The 22,618-nt window shown below is 43.9% G+C and overlaps 1 protein-coding gene across 2 annotated transcripts in view; it reads right to left on the reverse strand.

The window, feature by feature from the left end:
• The window catches only part of FRMD4A (FERM domain containing 4A), a 299,962-nt gene that overhangs the window by 230,564 nt on the left and 46,780 nt on the right, over positions 1-22,618 (reverse strand). The gene's annotated exons all lie outside the window — the stretch shown is intronic.

Here is a 22,618-nt window from a genome sequence, read left to right on the forward strand (position 1 = left end):
GGGCCGCCGGCGGCCGGGGGCTAGGCCGGCTCCGGCGAGTCCCGCGCGGCCGAGCGCGCCGCCGCCTCCCGCGCGCGCCGCGGGGCACCCCCGAGAGCCGGCCTAGCCCCCGGACAACAATGAACGCGCCGGCCCGGCCCGGCCCCTGCGCAGCCCGCGAGCCTCCGGTTCCCGCTCCGCCGCACACGCAATCTGGACCAAGTTAGGTCCCGAATCAGCCGCCGAGCCGCAGAGGCTGCGCGGAGCCAGAGGCGTGCGCGAGAGGAGCGGGGAGTCGGAGCCCGAGGACCGCCCGCGCACCCGGCGCCGTCCCCGACAAACCCACCGAAACCCGCCGCGGGAGGCCCCCTCCCACCCTGGGAGCCGGAGGAAAAGGCTACCTTGGCTGAACTTGGCGGAAGGTGCAGCTCTTATCCCTCGATCTAGTCCAGTTTTCTTGCATTAATCTCCCCTCAACTCTTTGGAAATGGAAGTTCCTGTGAGATAACCCAGTCGTGGGGCTATTGTCAGGATTCGCAACAATTACTGCGGAGGGGAGACTCCCATTTCCAGAGCCTGCGGGAGGAAGACGGCCTGACACGTTCTCTTTCCAAAAAAGAGAAACACACTGGGAGACTATCCCGAGGAGAACAATAACTCAATTCACATTGTATGTCTAAATGTTTATTACTTCAGGAGCTCAATTTGCCTTAGACACTTTTTTTTCCTCCTTTTTCATGAATTGTCAAAACACGGGTGATGAAATAAAGGGAGAAGCAGGCGGGAGCAGCCGCTTAGCGAAGGTGGAAAAGCCAGCTTGTCTCGGAGGTAAAATCTTTCCCTAGAACTCACTCGTCACTTGAATCGCCAATATCCATCCACCCGTCCATCCACCCATCCACCCGTCCATCCACCCATCCACCCGTCCATCCACCCGTCCATCCACCCATCCGTCCATCCATCCATCCATCCTTCAAGGGAGGGACTGTTTCCCCTTTTACCGTAGTTTGAAGGAGACCCAGGTATACTGATACCATTATTTCCAGGACATTGGCAGGAGTGAAAACTTACAAACTTTATAATAAAAAGAAATCTCACACATCCTGTCTTCCAACTGATCTTTCCAGACACAGCCTGTGTGTTCTCTGATGATCTCTGGTGAACATTTTTGACAGTTCAAGAGGCCTCACAATCCACAGAAGGGAAACATCTAACTTTTCCTCCAAGTCAGTGTTGGAGGAAAAGATGAACGCCTGTGAGGACTACCCACCTTATTTCAGACGGTGGTGATCACATGCTCCTGGCTGGGGGACTTGATTATCTGAATCTGAGGAATGGGAAGCTGAATGGGAGGTTTCTGTATTTTTGAAGTCCTTGAGGATTGTTCTCATGCCAAGCCCGATTCTTTCATGTTGCAATTGAAGCCCATCTCCTCGCGTTCTGAGGCCTTTACAGGGATTATTATTTCTTTGGAAGCAGATTATTTCCAGTGCTGCTTTGTTTTGACTGCAACACCCAACAGGTAGTGATCGAGGAAATGTTCAAACCTTTCTCTTCCGATAGTTTGCATCCTTAGAATAGTCTTTGGATTCCATCTACATCCACCTCCTGCCTTTCCACCTTGGCCGCTGGAATTCTCAATATGTCCTGAATCAAGCTGACCAACTGGTAAAGCCCCTTTCCAGGTTCCCTGTCTTACGAAACGGCATCCTTCCTCTCCCCACAGGGATAGAGAGATCTTTCATCTCCTTCCTTTGACTCATTCCTCACTGTAAAATTATCACCAAGCCTATCCTCATAAATAGATCTGGAAAGTTCCTTGGGAGCAGCCCCTTGTCTGACTTGTTCCGACAGTGCCTGGTGCCCATTGCTTAATCTTTGTTGCATGAGTAGGCCCTGTTCCTAGCCTCGGTCAGTGTACATCACCTTTCACCGCCATGTCTCTAGCAACCTCCTGACTGGACCCCAGTCTTGTCTCTCAAATGCATTCACCACACCACCTGGAGTCACTCTCCTGAAACTCACACCTGATCATAGGATTTCTTTGCTTAAACCCATTCAAGGTTTCCCTGGCTCTTAGGCATAAAGTCCTCGCTTCTTTAGATGGCTGGGATGTCCCGAGCATCAGGTCCTCCTTATCCTTCCAGCCTTGTCTGCGGCCACCAGTCCCTTCAGCTCCATAACCCTATTCCAGGTCCCCTGTGTTCCTGGTTCTCACTGGTCCCCTTGTCCCCCAGCAGCCCATGACTGCAGAAGCCACTCGAATCATGTCACATCTCTGCTTACAACTATCCGGGCTTCTCACTGCTCCTGAAGCACCCTCCCCATCGTCATCACGTGTTATTCTCCGAGTCCCTCTCTATGATTTGCCACCAGGCCACTTCTCTGCCCATGAATGACTCTTTCCTTCCCTTGGCTTTTGCGTGTCTTGTTTCTCCTGCCTGGAATGCTCACCAACGGCCCTCGCCCCGCCCACTCTTTGTATAGCTGGCTCCTTGCCATCCTTCAGGTTTCAGCTCAAACTCTGCCTCCTAAGTAACCTTCCCTGATCAGCACGTGGGAAGTGACCTCCCCAGCTGCTCTTTGTATCATTAGCCTGTTTATTTCCTTCTTAACGATGATCGGTATTCACAGCTGCGTGTGAAAGGCACAGACTGATGTCAGACTTCCAGAGCCTGGCTCTTGCCTCAGCCACCTCCTCACTGTACAACCTTGGGCAAGTATCTTAACCTCTCTGCACCTCAGTTTTCTCACCTATGAAATGGGGATCGTAATACTACCTACCTCATAGCGTTGTTATAAGGATTAAATGAATCAATATATGTGAAAAACTTAGAACAGGACCTGGCAATATAAGCGTATACATGTGAGGGCCTTTATGTGTTTTATTGTCACTCTGTCCCCATGGCCTGGGCTAGTCCCCGACACAGGCTCTCTTTACCCCCTAAGCCTTTTGTGTTTGGAGCCCAAACTGAGAATGGATACAAATTTAGGGAAGAAAAACTACATTTGAAGAATTTAAGTACTGAGAGAAATAGGCCATGGTAAAGCTTGATGAATGAGATAAAAATTCAAACTTAAATCATCTGGAAGTTAATGAAAATATGAAGGAAATATATTCTCTGTTTCACCAGCAGTGATCCTTGGAGTTCATGGATGACAAGCTTTGCCAGTCAGAATTCTGTAATGGTCTGTTTTCCAAAGAGAGGCCAATTCTACCACTGACAATTCAGGCAGTTTCTTGCAAAGACATGAAGAATCAAAGGCTCTTTGCAAAGTGTTGGACCATCGGTCAGCCCTAGCATGTAGTTGTGATGAAAGAATAGAGCATGTTTCCATTTTCAGCTCGAGTGTGATGCTTTTTGAAGAATCTAACTGAAAAAAGAAACGTGGAAGGCTGGTTTCTGGACATATGCCTTTGTGTTTTGCTTTTACTGCTGGAGAAGATTCAGAAAGAAGGAGACATACTTTTCCTTTGGTTCTTCCAGAGGGCAAGCAGGACTTTGAGACCTGATTACCTCGGGTTCTCACAAAGAGTTAGGGAGCTTTGTACTGAAAGGAGCTAAAGTCTCCAAGAGAGGAGAGGTGCTCTGAAGCTTGAAAAATGGGGAATGGAGAAAAGCATGGAGAGAGGCAGTAGCACCCCCGGAGGAAGGAAAGGGGGGCCACCTGCAATTGGAGAGACCCATCCTCCATGTCTACAGAGCACCTCAAGAGGGCGCCGGTCATCTGCCGGGGCAGCCTGAGGACAATGGAGGAAGGTACCAAACGCCAAGAGGTGTGTCTTAGGCACAGCAAAGGATCTTGGGGTTCTGCCAGGAGGGATGGCGTCTTTGGCTTTAAAATGGACCTCAAGTTCTTGGGTACGTGAGCATCTCAGTGGCATCTATGCTGGATCAATGACAAGAGACCCTTTTCCTGTCATGACGTATTGATAGAATGTGAGTTGGTGGAGAGGAAAGAATGAGTGAATTTCTGCCACCTTGGTGAGTGAGGACATAGATTGAACTGGGTTTAGAGGAGTAAACTAATGTGACTGTTTTACACCCAAAGTTGCAGAGCAAAAATTAGACCCACTTCACTGATAGAAAGTATCTGGTTCTTAACTCTGGGGTCTGCAGTCACAGCTTTCCTAACAAGCTCGGGGCAGTACACGGAGCACTTAGGAGAAGATGCCTCAGCTTGGGTCTTAGCCAGAGAACCACTGCTGCTGGAGAAGGATGACCCACTCATTCCTTTGTGGATCTGCCCCGCTGAGGACAGACCCCAGCGTGGGCTGGATCTGAGTCTGGGCTACACAATCCTTTGCTAAGAACCAATAACATGGGACAGCCCTGGAATCCTGCTCTGAAGGTGCAGTGTGACCTTGAACAAGTCTCTTCATTTTTTGGTGCCCGTTTCTTCACCTTTCAAACTGGCCTGAGAATCATCTCTCTCTCTCTAGCCTTATGAAGATCAGGGATTCAACACATATTAAATATTTTTAAAACCACACAACTGATGACAGTTGATAACTAACATTATTACGAGTACATATTCTGTGCCAGACACAGTGCTAAGAACTTTCCAAAACATTCATTGATCATCACAAGATTCCTATGAGGTGGAAGTTATTTTTTCTCTCTCTTCTATGGAGGAGGAACCTGGGGTCTAAAAAGGTGAAGTAATGAACTGAGGGGACTCTGTTCATCAGATTTGAACCCAGAGTCATCCTTTTGTGACCTGAGCTCTTATCTCGCAAGCTTGACTACCTCATACTAATACAAATGAAATATATTGGCAATCATAGCGAGCATGGCCACGCACTTACTTTATATATACTATTAATTACGGATTGAGCCACAGTTGGAGTTGGGTAGCATCTATAGGAGGTGATAGTATGTTGTACTGTTACATTCGTTTCTAAGCCACACCAAACAGACATTGATTTACATTCCGTTCATATGTTTCCGGAAAATAATACTGTCATCTTTTCCTTCTACTTTCACCAGATGTTGAGGATAGAGTAAGACTCCTTTGGGGCAGGTTAAAGTCCTTGACTGGTTTTAAGTGAACCCTATTATATTTTTATACCCAATCCTTTTCTCTCCTCACTCCCAGGTCAATTAAAGGCCAATCCTGAGCCACTTCAATCAAAAAGAAAGAATTCCATCTCCTCTCCTGGCCAGACAGCAAGCACTTAAGACCGCGGTCCCTGGGGTATACGAAGAAACCATCTAATAACTGTCTTTTAGTTCGTTATTTTTTTAAATAGCAATGTCATTTTTTAATAGCTATGTTTTATAATCTTGTTATGTTCTCATTACGTGAAATTGTTGCTTATTATTTTTTCCTGGTTGGGAATCCTGATTTAGACTGTCTCAACTCAGGGCAGTAAAAACCCAGGGCAAGTAAGTAATTGTGAAACACAAACAAGAATCAATCAAAACATCACAAGCTAATTAATGTCATTTGGAGCCCCTGGGAGCAGCTGTATTATGGTGATTACCATACTATAAAATCGGTGTACGTTAGAAGTACACTCAAGGACACAGGTTAACACTTTCACCAAACCCTTTCTGTTTATTTGCCTTGAAATATATATTAACCGTAGTTAAGGCTTACTTGGCACCTACCAGCTGCCAGATACTGCTTGTGCACTTTATATGCAATAACTCATTTAATCTTCTCAACAGCCCTGGGAGGTTGGTGCTATTATTAGCCCCATTTGGAAGGAAGGGAATACGTCAGGGAGAGGGTTTATAACCCACCTCAGGTCCTACAGATGAAAAGTAGGCAACAGCCAGTTATCAAACTTGGGCGGTCTGAGTTCCGAGTTGAGATTATTAACCCTCACTCAACTCACCGTCCATTGGTCCAGTATTTGGAGGTACTGCATCCCTTATTACCTAACACAGTGCCTATCAGCTGGGACTCAATACTCATTGTTTATTCGTGGGCCCATCACCTCGTTAGGAAAGGGAGTTAAAACAGAAATATTTGTGAAATTGAATAGAAAAAAAGTTTCAGCAAGCATTCCTTTTTCGGTTGGAACTTATAATAGAGAGAAGGCTTCTGTGCAGGTGACATCAATTACTCAATCTCTCAAGCAAGCAATAAGAATGTATTGGAACCATGAGCCAGTTTAGGAGGAAGGCCCCCAGGATTTAAGAGAACAGAGGCACCTGTGCCCCAGGGAGAAAAGGCAAGTCAGTTTCCTGGAGTTGAGATGGGGCTGAAAACTGTCATCGAGTGATGACTTGTGATGTGATGACATTTTTCCTGCCACCAAATAAAGATCAACCCACCCCAAATCATAATGGCAAAGAATCTGCTATAACTCACCTTATAAATAAGGTGGGTTCAGTGAAGCAAGTTTCTAAGGTTCTGACTCAAATAGGCAGTTGGTTAGGCTGTTTGCTGAGATACGGATTGGATATGCAAGATTAGAACTCAGAAAGAGATAGCTGGGTGGAAAAGAAAAAGGTTGGCGACACCTGTACATAGAGGGCACTTAAACCTATGGAAATTGACGAGGTTGTCCAGGAAAGATACTGTCCGGGGAAAAGAGGGCTCAGGACCTAGCTCTCAGGCAGACTTAAGCCAGCATCGGAATCACCTGGAAGCCTTGTCAAAATGGGGCTTCCCTGGTGGCGCAGTGGCTGACAGTCCGCCTGCCGATGCAGGGGACACGGGTTCGTGCCCCGGTCCGGGAAGATCCCACATGCCATGGAGCGGCTGGGCCCGTGAGCCATGGCCGCTGAGCCTGCGCGTCCGGAGCCTGTGCTCCGCAACGGGAGAGGCCACAACAGCGAGAGGCCCGTGTACCGCAAACAAACAAACAAACAAACAAAAACAGATCAATGGGTCTCACCTCCCCCAGGCCCCCCCGAGTTTCTGATTCATAAGTCTGGGCTGCGGTGCAAGAATCTGAATTTCTAATAAGTTCCTGGGATGCTGATGCTGCCGGTCTCCGAGCATCTCTATTCTGCCAGAGGTCTTCGCTCTGTTCCTGGCACCCTGGCCTCCCTGCCGTTGTCCAGACTCATCAGACTCTCTCTAGCCCAGGACCTTTGCACCTCCCTGTGTCTGGAATGCACCTCTCCAGATATCAGCCCAATCAAGCCCAAACTTTTTTCAGGTCCCTGCTCAAATATCACCTTCTTAGAGAGATCCTTTCTGACCACCTTTTTTTTTCCAGTAGCAAGAAATGGTAGCAAGTTTTGTTTCTTTTTCATAGCTGTCACTCAGTTCTTCAAATGCCAAATTCACTGTGATCAATGACCTTTTTTTTTTTTTTTTTTTTTTTTCTTTACCGGCCCCTCCCTGTTTTGGCCTCTCCCATTGCGGAGCACAGGCTCCGGACGTGCAGGCTCAGCGGCCATGGCTCACGGGCCCAGCTGCTCCGCGGCATGTGGGATCTTCCCGGACCGGGGCACGAACCCGTGTCCCCTGCATCGGCAGGCGGACTCCCAACCACTGCACCACCAGGGAAGCCCTATGACCATCTTTCTTAAAAAAGCAACTCCTCCCACTTGCCCTCCTGCTTCTGCCCCTCACCCTCATTCCTTCTCTGGTTTATTTTTCTCCGTTTCCCTTATCACCTTCTAACAGACTATACAACTTATTTGTTTGTATGTTTTGTTCATTACCTGTCTCTCCCAGGAGAGCAGGGATTTATGTCTGTTTTCTTTTCTGCTGACTCTCTTGAGCCTAGAATAGTCCCTGGCACATATTAGACGTTCAATGAGTATTCATTGAAGGATGAATTAAATGAAGGAATAAACAGTCTTGCCTGTGGAATTGTGGTTTTAAGAATTTAATTCTGATGGAAACCCTTCATAACTGGTTGTCTCCATATCAAAAATGAATATGACCATGTTGTTCCATTCTGACAAAAAAAAAATCTCCTCTTCTACCCGGGATAAAGCCAAAAATCCTTGGATATTCTCCAGTAGGCACTGGTTGGGGCTGAGACATGGCAGGGAACAGACTCTGACGTGGTCCCCGTCCCCCTGTTGCCTACAACCTGGTTACAACCCTCTCCTGCTCTGAAATAGCCCATGCATCTCTCTACCCATTTGTAGCACTTTATTGTAACCATTTCTGCATTTGTCTATATGCCTCACTCAATTTCCTCCAAGGCAGGAATCGTGGTGGTGCTTTGTTTTTGCTTTGATTTTATTCGAAGTCCTCGAAGTTTGTTCATCTGCACACAGTATATTTAATGCTGCTTTATCACTTTCTCTTGGCCAAGCGCTATGATCACTACCCAATAAATTTTTAGAGTGAAATCCATTCAGCTAATAAAAAACAGGAGAAGCGTCTGTGATGGTAGGAAACAGCATTTGACCGGTGTTTATATGCAATTCTGTATAATTGTTTTAATAAAGGCGGCCTAAATTATAGTCAATCTGAAACTATAAATGAGCTCTGTCGCTCATAACTGAGCCGGGGCGAGTCGCGTGGTGCGTGCACCGCCAGTGGTGTGGAACCTTCTGCAGTGTGTTCTGCAGATTTCTAAAGGCGTTTGTGGAGGCCTGATAAAGACACTTAATAATCCCACAGCTGTAATTTCTATCTTGAAATGGATGTTTTTCCATCTCTCCCCTCAGTCTCTACCTAGTAAACTCTAAGTTGTTTTGGTGTTGGCTTTCAGAAACATAAGGTTCTTTCTTGGCATATGTTCTTATATTCATATTTTATATTCTTCTCTAATGGGGTCTTGCGAAGATCTTCACAGGTCTTTTCTTGGATTTCACCCTCTTTTTCACTGTCTCAAAAGTGCAAAATATAGCAAATAAACACTGGTCTGAATAGCTGATCCCAAGCAGAGGTGAGGATGCTTGAGGACTGTTTTGATCTTGAGTCCTCAGTAGAAGAGGGGATACAGCGGAGAGAAAGGAAAGTATCTTTAGAATCTTCAGAGGATGACTTCTGTGCTATTTGCGAAGAAAATTCCCTTGGAAATGGGTTATAACCTAAACTGGGATAGGATGATGATGATAATGGCTAGTATTTATTGAGTGGCACCAGGCACGTGACGTGAATCATCTTCAATTCCTGCAGCAACGCTGCAAGTAGGTATTATTAATTTCTATTTATAGATCCAGAAATTGAGGCTCAGAAACATTAAGTAACTTGCCGAAAGTCCATACCCAGAAAGAGGCAGATTTGAATCCGAGTCTGTATTCAATTCCTCCAAAACTAGAGGACTGTATTTGTGACTAATTGTGTAACAGGTTATTTTAGTTTCTGTTCTGTGGAAAGTGTAAAGCATTCCAACAAAGGGTTTTAATGTAGTTTTTTTTTTTTTTTAAGCCTCCAAAATGTGAGGCTTAATTTTGAGCAAAAGCAGAAGTTGGTCAACCAAGGGCTCACAGCGAGAAGTCTCAGGATTGGTTTCTGGTGGAGTGGATGGATGGCAAGGGAGCTCCCAGAAGGAAAGCAGGAAACACCAAAGATGATAGGATCTAGGTGACGGGTTTGCCGATCCCTGCCCCGAGCTGCCTCTGGTCATCAAAATCATCCCCACCCAAGCAGCGCTCTGCAGACACCAGGAGGTAGTCCCCACCGCCAAGTCCAGTGACAGGATGTAGCTGACTTGGCGCTGCCCCGAGCTGGCTAACCCCGGCATAACCCCTGGTGTGTACTTTTGCCAACAGTTATCTGGCAGATGCTCTCTGCTCTCTGCTTTCTCTGTTAGCGCCTCTGATTCTGTTCCTCGTCCCTGTACAGCTTTGAACAGGTCAACCGAAGTTTTCAGGCAGGACCTTCCTTATCTGTCTACACAGCAGGCTGAAACCAGTATTAGGATGCACTTTCCTGCCCCAAGACACTGAGAGACATAGCAAAGGGGTTAGGAGTGCAGGCTATGGCACTGGACTTCCTGGGTTTGAACCACAGGTCAACCACTTACTAGTTGTACTAGTCATACTAGCAACCTTAGGCTAATGGGTTCTACACTTCTTTCAGCCTCGGTTTCCTGAGGGTTGCTATGAGGATTGCATTGCAAAACGGATAGTTTTTGGCACAGAACACATGCTTAATAAAACACATGCTATTAATATTCTTATTTGCATTACCTGTGTCAACTAAGGGCATGAAATCTGGCAGCTTTTGTCCACGTACAATACCCCCTTGCCTGCTGTGTTAGATGTTGATATTTGGTTTAAGCCCTGTACCCAAGTGTTGTGAGCTTTAATGAGATGCCAGGTGACGTAATTCCTGTAAATAAATCATAGGAAATACCCTGATCCTAAAGAATAGTGTCCTGAATTCCATCCCTTTCTTCTGAGTGTCCCGCGTGCCCTGTCCTTGTAGGGAGCGTTCACCCTGATCATCTGCAATTAACTTAAAAGGGGATTCAGGTCCATTTAGGACGCCTACAACTTCATTCAGCCACTGAGGGCACATTGGAGAGAACTAGAAAATAAGCCTGACTTTTTAAAGTCTGTTCAATCTCCAGTTCAATGGGAAAACCAAGGTGGATCGCAGATTAGACAAAACTAAATGCCCTAACCCTTCATTCCTCGGACACTTACAGTGCCTGTCCAGCTGTGTCCGTAAGCATTGTTCATAGAAGCGCTCTGAGGCCTGAAGGCTTGTGTAAGCACCTCTGCTGGACAGATGCGGAAATGGGCAATAAGGAGTTCGTGGCCTGCCCAAGGGCTCCCTGTGAATTTGTGGGACGTTCAGAATTAAAACAGGTAGCCTTTCCTGAGCACTGCTCACCAATACTGTCCCCTCCCAGTATGTATGCAGAGCAGTCACAAGACCAGATATGTACACACTCCTAAATTCCTTACCACTGTAGTGAGTCCCTCATAATACAAAAGTACCTAAAATTCTTTTCTTGTTAAATTTTGATGGGCCTCTTTAAAAAATATTTTAAAAAATGAAACCTAAGCATTTAGAAAAGTACAGAAAATAGACTGCTGAATACCATTAAGACTGAACATTTTGCCTTATTTGCTCTAGACTTTATTTTAATTGAGATATAATTGACATATGACATTGTGTGTGTTTACAGAACACAAGGTGCTGATTTGGTACATATATACTTTACAGTTTGGCTCCTGCTGTAACACTGCTATCACATCACATAATTATTTCTTTTTTGTGCTGAGAATAACTAAGATCTAGTCTCTTAGCAACTTTGAAGTTTAGAGTACAGTGTTGTTGGCTGTAATCACTATGCCATGCATTAGCTCTCCGGGACTAATTCATACTCTAGTTGTGAGTCTGTACCCTTAAAACAAATCTCCCCAATTCTCCCATCCCCCAGTCCCTGGTAACCACTATTCTACTGTCTGTTTCTATTCCTATCAGCTCTTTTAGATTCCACGTATAAGGGATATTATATAGTATTTGTCTTTCTCTGTCTGACTTATCTCACTGACCATAATGTCCTCACGGTCCATCCATGATGTTGCAAATGGTAGACTGTTTTTATTGAAAGAGAGAAACAGAGACGGAGAGACAAGAGACAGAAAGGGGGGGGAGAGAGAGAGAGAGAGCGCGCGAGCTCTCGTCCTTTCTCCTTCCCTCCCCAGAGGCTGAGACTCTTCTAAAGTTTCTGAATATCATTCCCATATTCCCATGTTTGTTTTATCCTTTGACTACGTACAAACATAGCCATAAGCATATACTATTATATATGCATACATATACGTACTGTAAATATATACTATTATGTGTGCTTTTAAACCTTACACAAATGCACCAGAACAGGTCTATCTTTTCACAATTTATTTTTCATTCAATAGAATGTTTTTGAGACTTGTCCATGTTGACACATTTAGACCTAGTCCATCCATTTGAATCCACTGTGCAAATAGCCCACAGGTCATTTATCTTTCTCCTACTGAGGGATTAGTGACTTCTAAGTTTTCACAAATACAGTTGGCCACAGGGCCTTTGTTCTTACTCTTTCCCCTGCCTGCCATGCTTACTTCTCAGTTATTCCTTCATTCAAGAACATTCTTATAATGCCTGCTTAATTTGCTTCCTTATTCCTTCAGGTTTTTACTCAATTGTCACTAGGATGGCCAGAGAAAATGTAGGATGTTCAGTTAAATCTGAATTTCAGATAAACGACAAATAAATGTGTAGTGGAAGCATGTCCCAAACACTGTATGGGATAGGCTTATACTTAGAAAATTCACTGATGATCTGAAATTCAAATTTAGGGGGGTGTCTTGTATTTTTATTTGCTAAATTAGCAACCCCAATTGTCACGTGCTCAATGAGGCCATTCCTGTCCTCTTCAAGTTTTTAACCCCTTCCCAACACTTCCTATTCTTTTTCTCTGTTTTATTTCCCCTCATAACACTTATCACGAATTTACCTGCCATATATTTTCCTAATTTATTTTGCTTATTTTCCGTCATCCTTCCTAAGCTCTTTGAAGGCAAGATTTTTGTTTGTTGTGTCCCCTGCTATATCCATAATACCTGAAATAGTATGTGAGGCATAGTACGTGTTCAATAAATATTTGCTGAATGAAATAATGCAGAGACTATCTTTGTGTACGTCTCCTGAGTATATGTCTGAGAATTTCAGTAAGATAAACACTTGGAAATGGAATTGTTTTTTGTAGGATGTCTATGTTTACTAGCTATTTCTCATTGCTATTCAAAGTGGTTGAACTAATTTCCATTCCCATCAGCGATGTGTAGAAGTCCCCATTTCCCCACTATCTTCTCTTCCTTCCTTCCTTCCTTCTTTCTTTCCCTCTCTCCCTCCCTCTCTCCCTCTTTCTCTCTTTCCTTCCTTCCTTCCTTCCTTCTTTCTTTCCCTCCCTCCCTCCCTCTCTCCCTCTTTCTCTCTTTCCTTCCTTCCTTCCTTTCTTCTTTCTTTCCCTCCCTTTAGAAATACACTAATTTAAAATTTTTGTAGCAATAGTTGAAACCAGCATGAAAACATATGATACTCACTAGTGAATTACAATCAATGAATTCATAAAAAACAGTAACTGTTAATCGAAGAGGTTTCAGATGTTTTTCAGTGCTTATTTAAAATATGAGTTAATTATTACAGATGCATTCCTAAGCCACGGTACCTCTTGTGTAAGAAAACAAACAAAAATTGCTCCAACCCATTACTGTTTCAGTGACACCGAAAAGGTCATTATACACATTTTGAAGAAAAGCCACCTTATTATTTTTTCAACTAAAAAGGAGGAAGTCTTATCTGAGAGCCATAAAATGAAAACCTCCACAAAAATTGCATGGAATGTTCTTTGGGATCAGATTCAGAATTTTCAGAAACTTGAAACCCATATCAAAAGAGGAAATTTGACACAGTCCTTTGTTACAGATATGGTCAATCTCTTTAATGTCCAAAAGAAGAACTTAAGTTATAAGTTTTAAAAGCTGTGTGTTGGGAGTTCCCTGGTGGTCCAGTGGTTAGGACTTGGTGCTTTCACTGCCAGGGACCAGGTTCAGTCCCTGCTCGGGGAACTCATATCTTGCAAGCCACACAGCATGGCCCAAAAGAAAAAAGAAAAGGCTGTGTGATCAAAGAATATAACGAAATGACACATTTTAATGTGCTCTTAATACATTCTTGAACAGTCATAAAATAGGTTGTGATCTTTTGCAAAAATGGCCACAATCCCTCCCTGAATCTAGGCTCCTTATAATGATTGTGAAGGGATGTGTAGAGGTGAAGTCTGTTTTCCTTCCTCTTGAATTTGGACTGTGCTTCTGACTGGCCTTGGCCAGTAAAATGCAGAAGCAACAATGTGCCTGTTCAGAAATTAGCCCTCAAAAGGTCTCTCGTGCCTGTACTTGATCTCTGGGAACACTGCCTTCCTGTCCTAGGGACAAGCCTGGAAGACATGAGACCTAGTGGATCAAAGCTGAGTCAGCTGAGTTGTCCCAGATGAATTCCTAAAGAGGTGAGAGAGCTCAGCTGAGATCGGCGAAGCTGCCTGCCTGACTGGCCACTGAGCACAGATGCATGAGGAAGACCGGAAGAACTGCCCTGCTGAGCCCAGCCCAGATTGCTGACGTACACGATCACAGGCTGACTAAAGGCAGGTTGTTTGAAGCCGCTACATTTTGCAATGATTTGTGACACAGCAATGGTTACTGATGCACAGGCTCACTTGGTTCCTCACCCTACAGAAAGCAGAGCTGTTAATTTCTTCAGTTTCTTTCCTTTTGCTATATTTATGCTGATGAAATGGGTAAATATATCTTAATTTGCAAAGGGCTTGATGGCCAAATAACATAATTTTTTTTCAACAAGATCTGTGAATATTTCATTAAGCATAGCAGCCGCTGGAACCAGTAAACGATCACGTACTCAAGCTTGGTACCCGTCTGTGACGGACACACAGCTGCGTCACACCACGCTGCCCTGGGTCTGCACCAGCAGTCACTGCGGCATTCACCAGGAACTGTCGACTCTTAAACCTCTGGGAGTTTCAAGGCAAAAATCTAGTAGTTTGAAAACTTGTCGTTTTAAGGAAATTTTAAGAAAAGTGCCTCTGAAATTGGACTTTTTGAAAAATAGCATTCTAAGCATATCTTTTCCCTCAGCCAGAGAAAACGGCCAGCTGGAATTTTCAAACTCAGAGATGAATTGTTAGTTTTCTTCATGGAAAGCAAATAAAAACAGACAAACAAACAAATACCCCCCACCCCCCACGACTACAACCTTTAAAGGGAATCCTTATACATCGCTGGTGGGAATGTAAGTTGGTGCAGCCACTGTGGAAAACAGTATGGAGGTGTCTCAAAAAACGAACAATAGAACTATCGTATGACCCAGCAATTCCTCGTTTGAGTGTATGTCCGCAAAAAACAAAACACTCATTTGAAAAGATACATGTACCCGAATATTCATAGCAGCATTACTTACTGTTGCCAAGACACAGAAGCAACCTAAGTGTCAATCAACAGATGAATGGATACAGAAGATGTGGTACTCAGTCATAAAAAAGGACGAAATTTTGCCATTTGCAGCAACATGGATGGACTTGAAGGGCATCATGCTAAGTAAAATAAGTTAGACAGAGAAAGACAAATACTGCATGATATCACCTATTTGTGGAATCTAAAACTACAACAAACTAGTGAATATAACAAAAAAGAAGCAGACTCACAGATACAGAGAACAAACTAGTGGTTACCAGTGGTGGAGGGGGCAATATGAGGGTGGGGAAAGTTGGAGGCACGGACTACTGGGTGTAAGATGGGCTCAAGGATGTATTGTACAACACGGGGAATATAGCCAATATTTTGTAATAACTGTAAATGGAGGGTAACCTTTAAAAATTGTATAAAAAATTTAAAATTTTTTCAAAAATTTAAAAATCCAAACAAACAAAGTTACTAATGTTGAAGAATAGCTCACAACGTTTTTTTCAAGGCTGACCTTTCACAGTTAAACAGTGGTAAGCAAAGCTATGAATATTTTTTCTGAAAATGGATGAGCACTTCCATAAAAAGAAGGTTCCGGAAATGAATGCAAGGAGTTGATGGGCAACAGTCTTATGTAACTCTAAGTTCGTTCATATTATGAAAACCCCTAAAGAAAAGCACCCTCAGTCATCTTACTTCACTGAAAGTCTGAGGTCCCTGAGGATTGAAAAGAGATTGGCTAACGGACCAGAGACCCTCCCCGTTCACCATATGCAAGAGGAAGCATTTTTGACATTTCCATCTGCAGAAGTCTAAAAATGCTCCACAGTTTGGTCGCATCCCTGGGAACCTCTAGCGATTATGCTGGTGGAGCATGAAAGCAGGGAGAGAAATGTGGCTCTTCCTACCGACATATTTATGGATGTCTGAGTCCTCAAAATACTGAAGCACCAAAACAGAGAAGAGAAACTCTCTGGACACGGAAACAGACATTTTTAGCTTTCTTCAGTTTTCTTGAACGCAGCTCCGTTTTCCAAAATGAATAGGCACGGTCCAAATCCTTTCACTTTGGGGTTTCGCTTTACTTTTCCTCATAGTAACGAACTGACATTCAACAAAGGAACCTTTGATGTTACAAAAATAATGCAAAGTTGACAAGGAATGTATGATAAACAACGAGACTAAGAAGAGGCAGCCTACCGAAACAGGTGTTGGTGAGGTTGGGGAGAAACTGGAACCCTCACACACTGCTGGTGGGAACGCAAAATGGTGCTGCTGTTTTGGAAAAGAGAAGTTCCCCCAAATTTTAGGAATATACCCAAGAGAAATGAAAACATACATCAGACAAACTTGTACATGAATTTTCATAGCAACGTTAGGCATAAGAGGCAAAAGTAGAAACAACCAAAGTGTCCATCAACTGATGAATGGATAAACAGAATGTGGTGTATGCATACAATGGAGTATCATTCAGCTATCAAAAGGAGTTACGTCCTGAAACAAGTTACAACACGGATAAACCTTGAACCCACTGTGCTAAGTGAAAGAAGTCAGTTACAAAGGACCATGCAGCGTCTGATTCCATTGACATGAACTACCTGAAATAGACAAGTCTATCTATAGAGAAAGTAAATTAGTGGTTGCCTAGGGTTGAGGGGATGGGACAGTTGTGGCGTGTGTGGGGGGGTGATGGTTAAGGGGTACAGGATTTCTTTCGGGGAATGAGGAAAATGTTCTAAAACTCATTGTCCGGGTGGTTGCATTACTCTGTGAATTTGTTGAAAATCACTGAACCGTACACTGTAATGGGTGAACCATATGGTACGGGAATCATAAGCATTCTGCTTTCATTAGGGCCACTGTGCCCAGGCTCTGCAACATGTCTTTGCTCTTCTCTGCCGTTAGGGTCCTTGGTGCTGGAGGACCCTATAATCATAACAAGAATTCGGGAGACATTTAAGTAGAGCTCTAGATAAATCCTCTCCAGGACATGATCCCCATTCATTCATCTAATAAACATCTGTTGAGATCCTACAACAGGCCAGGTGCTATTTTTAGTCCTAAGGATATAGTTAGTGAACAAAAGAGACCCCCCACCCCCACCCCCAGAGTCCCTGTCCCTGCGCTCATGAAGCTGGCATTCCTGCAGGAGAGTCAGGCAACAAACGGATAAGTAAATAAGTCCATAGTCTATAAGATGCGAACGGTCTGTGGCCGGGGAGGGAGGTAGATGCTGTGGAAGCCGACTGCAGGGAGAGAGGGCAGAGGCTCCAAAAGGCGACTGTCACGAGCGGGTGAAGAAGTCTGAAGGGAGATGAGGCTGTAGACCCAACACCTCTCCACCGCCTTGGGGCATCTTTGCATCCTGGGAAGGGGATGGCCATGGGCAAGATGCAGGACCTATCGAGCCACTCAGCTGTGGCCCTTGCTGTGCCCAAAAAGGGGAAGGCGCCAGTGGACGCCTCCATCTGTAAGGGCATCAGGAGCTGGCGTTAAGCCCTAGCCTCGTTTCCGTTTCGCTAGGGCTGATCAGCAGAGTATATACTTCAGTTTCAGTGGAACGTTTTACAAAGTTTCTCGTACGTACTTGAATTCTAGAATTGTAACGTGAGGTCTGGAAACATTCAAATAGGGGTATACTGGGGGGAGGGATAGATTGGGAGTTTGGGATTGACAAGTACACACACCCAACAAGGACCTGCTGTACAGCAGAGGGAGCTCTGCTCAATATTCTGTAATAACCTAAATGGGAAAAGAATTTGAACAAGAATAGATACATGTATATAACTCAATCACCTTGCTGTATACCTGAAACTAACAACATTGTTAACCAATTATGACCCAATATAAAATAAAAATTGAAAGCAAAATAAAATAAAAATGAAAACAAAACAAAACATATAGGGGTATATCCTTACCATGGGTAGGTTCATAACTTATAAAATAACCATACACAAAGAATGTCAATTAATGAAATCATATAGTAGATACTAAGTAACTGTATTCAATATGCCTGTAATAAGTACTGACAGTAATACCATTATCAACAGTATGCCCAATTAATATTGTTGATTAATATCAATAATCAATGGCATTCAATATTATTAAGAAGAGTAATAGTCGTAGTCTAATAAGAGTTTCATTCGTCTCTGGTTGTGTAGCAGAGAGCCTTGTTCCTGGTTATGTACAGATAACTATTTTTAGTAATCCCTTGGCTGAAATTATGAAGAATTCTTATCAATTTTTCAAAATGACAAACACTTAAAAAAGAGAGATAAAAAGCAAGATTCAAAAAGGTCTGAGAAGAGAGAATGATGGAATTAACAGCGGGAATCGTGAGTTTAACCAAACTAGCTGCATAAACTTAGGATGAAAAACAGCAATTAATATTTTTAAAATCCTAATTTTATTGACAACATGCTTAATTAGGAACCTGGAGTGTCATGGGGTGGGCTTGAAATCTAGTGCAATAGTAGTAGACAAAATAAATCACAGTGTTCTTGACAAGGGCGTTCACAGGACCAATTCAGAACATATGAGAATTACTGTGTGTAATTTCATGGGCTACATTTTAAGATGAATGCTTGCAAATTTAACTCTGTCAAGATGAGTGTAATTAAGGATGGGGAACTTTCAGGGCCAACTTCAGTGACTGAAGGGAACAGTGGTGTTTAGTCCCTGAAAGAACAGCTCTGATGGAGGGAAGGTGGGAGCCAGCTACCTGGAGAGTTGATCTTGGGGAGATTCAGTGTGTTAAGTGCTGGCGCAAGACACTAGGACCCCTGCCGGGGTGGAGGGGGCTTTAAGAGTGCAGGCTTCACCGTGACTGTGTAATTCAGATGTGCTAACCAATGGGGTGGCTTCCCTGTGATACAGTGGGTGGGTGTCCCGTCACCAGGAGTGTCCCTGCAGAGGCCGGGCACCACCTGTGATCCTGCAGGGGTGGGAACCCCTCCCAGGGTGGGCAGATGGACTCCCGACCCTGAGGTTCTCCTGACTCTCAGAGTTGGGGAGCAAGTACCACCAACAAAGAGTTCCAGTTGACTGGTTGGCTCAGGCACTGTGGCTTCCCAACACTAGTAATTTGTATTTAGAGAACAAATGTAACATTGTCTGAATTTAAGCACCCCTGAAGCCTTGACTTTGAGAAGTAAACGCTATCTGGAATGGTGCTGACTGCAGGTCAATTAGAAATGCAAAATCTCTCCAAGATAGAAGCCTGCTTTTCATTTGTTGAGCCCCTCATCCTCCATGGCTGCCTGACCTGGCTTGGCTTGGAATCCTCTAGAAGGTTTCATCTTATCCCCTCTCCCCTGTGGACAATTTCAGGGAACCCCTCTCAGCTCTGTCATCTGAACCACACACTCCAACCTGCTGTAGACTCTTTGCTCTGGTTTTGCTTTCTGCCTCCTCTCTTGGGTTTTCTGGATTGTTCCTCACTTCTTGGGGCTGCCTTCGTCCAGCTCCTGGACGTCACTGCTCCTCTGACTCCTTTGGCTGCTCTTGGGTTTCAGCCCTGTCTACCCACTCTGGCTTTGGGGGTTCGTAGTCCAAGTCAAGGTCTTCATTGCCCTAGAGGGAAGGCCAACAGGTGTATAATTGGCACTCAGTAGCCCCACTATCATGCCATTTATTGACTATCTACTTATGTGCCAGACACATAACAGTCTGTATTTCACTTAGTCCCTATTGTGACATTTCAGAGCAGGTGTTATGCCCACTTTACAGAAGAAGAACCTGAGGCTCAGAGGCTAACTTGCCCAAGGTTAGTCAGTGAGAAGTGGAACTGGAATTGAAACCTCTCCATCTGCTTCTCACATCTATATTTTTCTCTAGTTACAAGTCAGCACCTTACTAAAATGATGCCAGGTTTTCAGTAAACATTTGTTGATTACTGCTTTTTTATTCATTCTCTTGTTTTTAGGGGATGAAGAAAAACATTCTACTCATTTTCCAAAAAACAGGCCACGATCTTAGGATTTTACCTAAATAGTGGTTGAGCACATTTAAAATGAAAGCTCTGTGTATGACAAATTTGCTTTGAGATTTTATACTTGGATAATTCTAAATGGGAAAAGAATCATCTCTGAGGGTCTACTGAAGTTTTGGCTCTCAAAGCTTAATTGAAATTATAAATGAAATTTGTAAAAATTCAGTATAGCAGGGATAAGTCATACTATCTGATAAAGACTCTCATCACCAAGAAGTGGCTTGAGTTTGATGAATAACAAGTCAGGCGATGGCCCAGATGACAAATGTGTGCAGCACCAATGTGGCAGCTCCTAGCTAGGGCATAATTCAAGATTTATAAGTACAGGGCTTCCCTGGTGGCACAGTGGCTGAGAGTCCGCCTGCCGATGCAGGGGACACGGGTTCGTGCCCCGGTCCGGGAAGATCCCACATGCTGCGGAGCGGCTGGGCCCGTGAGCCATGGCCGCTGAGTCTGCGCGCCCGGAGCCTGTGCCCCGCAACGGGAGAGGCCACAACAGTGAGAGGCCCGCGTACCGCAAAAGCAAACAAACAAACAAAAAAGATTTATAAGTACAGGATGGATGAGGAGGGTTATGTCCAGATTGTTGGGAAATCCTTCAATTTTACCCAATTCCCCTCTTTTTTTTGTATCTTAATACTGTGCAGATTTTTAAAAAAAATAATAAGCATGCACTGTACTTTTAATCCCCTTAGGGAAGAAAAGAAACCCCAAACCCAGAAACTGTAAATATCAAACTTATGTAAATATCAAACTTCATGAGTCAGCAACTCTGAGCAGAGCACAGGCACAGCATCACCGTCTTCCTTAATTCCCCTGTCGGCAGGAGCAACACAGACGGACACTGCGTATCACCAGGCAGAGGGGACAGGAGATCCGGGCCAGCACCAGGCGCCACTGCTCACTGTTTCATCAGCTTCTGACCCTCAGTTTTACCATCAATAAAATGGGGGATAAATCAAGAAAAACATGGGAGAGAGCACAGTAGACTCTAAAGCACTCTCTACGGAAAGTGGTTACTGTCACTTTCGTGCACAGACTTTCCAGTGGGGAGAATTCACCTCATCTGCTATTAAAAATTTACAAAACAGAAATAGAGTCACAGATGTAGAAAGCAGACTTGACGGTTACCAGGGGGTAAGGGCAGGGGGATAAGTTGGGAGATTGGGACTGACATATACACGCTACTCTGTATAAAATAGATAACTAATAAGGACCTACTGTACAGCACAGGGAACTCTACTCAATTCTCTGTAATGGCCTGTTGGGAAAAGAATCTGAAAAAGAATAGACATACATACATATATGTATAACTGATTCACTTTGCTGTACACCTGAACCTAACACAACACTGTAAATCAACTCTACTCTAATAAAACTTTAAAAAATAATTTAAAAAGGAGATCCTTGATCTAAAATTGCCCACAACACGTTCTCCCCCCCATTACTGATCTGTTTTTCTCCTTTGTGCTTATCACTTCCTAACATGTGTTTGATGACTTGTCCATTGTCTGTTTCCCCATCTTTGATGATTTCCATGATGGCATGGTTTTCATCCATTTTGTTCTGTGTTGTATCTCAGAGCTTTGAACAGTACCTGACACCCACTAGGCTCAGTAAATTCTTGTTGAATGAATAAATGTCAAATGATATTTCTAGTCTCAGTGATCCCCTCCCCCAGCTCTAAGACTGTGAACAAGCGTCACAAACTCATCGGTTTAGGAACACCGTTTTGGAAGGAGGTTTTGAAAGTGGTTTATTCATCTATTTATTCATGCACTTAACTGATGTTTATTGAGTGTCTACTATGTGCAGTGCTCTGGGCTAGGTAATGAAGGAACCATGCCAAGTGTGAGGCATGAATGTCCATCAAGAATATTGCAAAACAAAGCAAAATGGACTTTGTAAAAAAAAAATTCAAATACATATTTAAATGACAAATGTCCCCCTAATACCCAGGGTCCATTCTATGTGGTATCTTTACAGCTCGTTTATAGATATCTTGCTTTTGGCGGCTTCTTTTTAGATTTAGGAGGTCTCTCATAATTTCCAAAGTGGCATCTGGTTGGATGCTGAGGGGGAGATACTGTACTCTTTTGTTTCTTCCACACTTGCTTTGAAAATGTTTGCAATTACTATAGATATGTGGGATTTTCTACACAAAAATTTAGGTAGAATTTATTTTTATGATATTAGATATTGACTAACATTCTTTTCTATGTACACATAGGAATATATGACGTTCTTTAAAAACCTCTGCCTCTCTCACTCATTTTTCTTTTAGGTTCTTTGATGTGGACCATTTTTAAAGTCTTCATTGAATTTGTTACTATATTGTTTCTGTATTATGTTTTGGCTTTCTGGCCCCGAGGTATGCAGGATCTTAGCCCCCTGACCAGGGATCAAACCCGCCCCCCGTGCAATGGAAGGTGAAGTCTTAACCACTGGACCGGCAGGGAAGTCCCCTCTTACTCACTTTTCTTAATATATATATATTTTATAAATGTATTTATTTTATTTTTGGCTGAGTTGGGTCTTCGTTGCTGTGCATGGGCTTGCTCTAGTTGTGTCGAGCGGGGACTACTCTTTGTTATGGTGTGCAGGCTTCTCATTGCAGTGGCTTCTTTTGCTGCGGAGCATGGGCTCTAGGCGCGCAGGCTTCAGTAGTTGTGGTGCGTGGGCTCAGTAGTTGTGGCTCACAGGCTCTAGAGCGTAGGCTCAGTAGTTGTGGAGCACGGGCTTAGTTGCTCCGCAGCATGTGGGATCTTCCCGGACCAGGGCTCGAACATGTGTCCCC

The sequence above is a fragment of the Aethalodelphis obliquidens genome, unplaced genomic scaffold (assembly GCF_003676395.1).
Source record: "Aethalodelphis obliquidens isolate GAN/ISIS:26980383/991018 unplaced genomic scaffold, ASM367639v1 scaffold23, whole genome shotgun sequence".
In the NCBI taxonomy this organism is placed as follows: domain Eukaryota; kingdom Metazoa; phylum Chordata; class Mammalia; order Artiodactyla; family Delphinidae; genus Aethalodelphis; species Aethalodelphis obliquidens.